Genomic DNA, 2,971 nt, shown 5'->3' on the forward strand with positions numbered 1-2,971 from the left:
AGTATCTTGAAAAACCTTCTATAAGTCACACCAACAACACTTAGCGAATCCATCAAAAGATCTTCAATAAAGCTCTATCGGTAGAACCCTTACTAATAACCAAAAGGCTTACTAGAACATATGATAGCTTCTGGATAACCAAATTCTAAACTGATTGAATGTGACATGCATCTGAATGACATGAATAACTGAACCAAACCAATTCCACCAATCAGAATATACCAGAGATAAATCTCCTCATCATCATCAAAGTCCAACAACTCTACCAGAATCCAGTAGACAACCAAAGAAGCTAGTGTTGACATCAATGGAAAACATCAATGCAACACATAATCAATTCCTCCAAATTGCCAATAATCTCCCCCTTTGGCATTGATGGCAACAATAGATGTGAAAAACATCCAAGTGCCAAGAAGTGCCAAACAAGTCTCCCCCAATGGAAGACATCCAATCAAATGATATATCAATGAAGTTCTGAAACAATTATCTCTGTACCAATTAACCATCCATAGACTTGAAACAAACTCCCCCAATGGGATACAACCAATCTGAAATATTGATCCCCCCCTTTGACTGATATCTTTGTTAAGCTCTATTTTTCACATGTATATCTCTCTCCCTTTGACATCAATGCCAAAAATATGAAATAAACATCAAAGAAAAATCATAAAACCTCTAAACCACACAATTGAATACTCCCCCTAAGTAGTAGCACCAACTCATCAATCCAAAATGAATTATAGTTCTGATAATGCATACCAAACTGATACCAATCAGCATCACTCAAGTCTTAACCGAAGGGGCAGAGACCCCCAATCCGTCTCTAAAGTACTAAAATGATTGCTTAGGCAAATATTTAGTGAAGATATCTGCAATCTACTCTTTAGTGTTCACATAAACTAGTAAGACCTCATTTTCTTCCACCTTTTCCTTCAAAAAGTTATACTTAATTGATATATGTTTTGTCTTAGAATAAAATACTAGATTATTTGATATGTCAATAGCAACAAAGTTATCATAGTGAATAACTACCGATTCATTACAATCTACCCTTACATCCTTCAACATTTGCTTCATCCATAGAACTTGTGTACAACTAGTAGCAGGAACAACATACTTAGATTCAACAGTAGATAAATAAGTACATGACCGATTCTTGTTGATCCATGAAACAAGTTTCTTTCCAAGAAAGAAAACTCCACCGGATGTGCTTTTTCGATTACTTATATCTCCAACCCAATCCACATATGAATATGCACATAGTGTAAAGTCATCATAAACCATAAACCATACCTAAAAATCCTTGAAAATATCTGAAAATCCTAGCTATTGGAGCAAGGATTCAACATAATAAATTCCTTCCTTCTAAAAATATCCTTTGCAAACCAATCAAGCCTTGTTCCAATAACATCCAAGTCCATGTGTTGTTCTTTTCTATCTGATCCAAATCCTCTTCCATAGCCTTCATCCAACATTCATCCTTACATGCTTCATCTACTTATGCCAGTTCAAATTAAGAGAAATTAAGTATACCTCATCAGTTTCCAACCTTGTCCAATTATCTGATCTTCAATTACTGTTGAATTTTCTGATACTGTCAAGGTAATTGGTTCAAAATTATGTTCTAGTATAGGTGTTAATGGTTCAGCTATGACCATTTTGACTTTCAGTTCTCTCTCATAAGTTCTGATTTGACCTCTGTATTGCTCATCCACCTTGACATTAGTGCTCTCCACAATTCTTTGCAATCTCTTGTTATAACATCTATATGCTTTTCTTTCATTTGAATAACCAAGAAATATTCCTTCATCACATCTAAGATCAAACTTTCCAATTCACTACCAAAGATTCTGAAATACTTAACTATAGATGTATGACCAAACCATAACTCATAAGATGACTTACCAATAAACCAAACCAGATCTAAGATCCAAGATCCAATCAAATCTTCGCTAGTTAACCTCCAAACTGACTTCTCTAAAATCTAAAATAGGCTTTCAGACCACTACCAGGGGCAATGCAAGATCTGTCATTAATTTGCCTCCCCCAAGGAAAATGCCTTAGTTACAGGATGAGTTTCCTGCCGATGTAGGAACATTCTGCTCTATCGGTTGAGTAATCGAGGTATATGCTCAAGCCGAATGAACATCTAGGGAAATTGATTCTGTCGGTTTATCCTCAGACTTAATAACCCACTTCTTCTCATGCTCCTTTAAAAAATCATCAACCTTTTGTTTTCCCTTCTCATTAGATTTGTCATTTCCTACCGATAGGTTCTTGTTTTTGCAAAATTTAACAATATGTCCTACTTTTTTGCATGCATAATAAGTGAGATTGTTCTTTTGAATTGCCTTGTTGTAACCTTGACCATTCCTTGACCTAAATTTATTAGCCATATGCCCAAACTTTCCACATGCATGACATTTCACATTCATTCTACAATCTGTTGTCCTATGACCATACTTTTTGCAATTGAAACACTGACTGGTACTTGAATTATTATTTTGATTGACTCTATTTCTGCACTGACATGCCATATGACCAAACTTATTTGAAACAAAGCATCTACCATTAAATTTATGTGCATTGGGTTTCCTTACCGATGATGTTTGATTCTAGTTGGTTGGTGAATTCTCCTAATTGTTCTTTTGATGGGATGTATCATCCTGATTTGTAGTACTAGAGCTTTCTCCATGCTCACATCCAAGACCTCTAGTGTCTCCAGTGTCCCTTTTATTCTTCAATAATTCATCAGGCTTAGCAGAACTAACCTTGAACTTATCTTTTTACTCATTTGCAACATCTAGATCACCTCTTAGGACTGTCACCATCATTTCCAACTCTTGCTCATTATTCTATGATTGCACCAATTCAGTTCTCAATCTATCATTATCATGTGCCAACCTAATGCATTCTTTAGATATGTCTTTCAAAGATTTGGCAAGATTTTCTTCATTCTTCTTCCAGTCTT

The sequence above is a fragment of the Cryptomeria japonica genome, chromosome 10, assembly GCF_030272615.1.
Source record: "Cryptomeria japonica chromosome 10, Sugi_1.0, whole genome shotgun sequence".
NCBI lineage: Eukaryota > Viridiplantae > Streptophyta > Pinopsida > Cupressales > Cupressaceae > Cryptomeria > Cryptomeria japonica.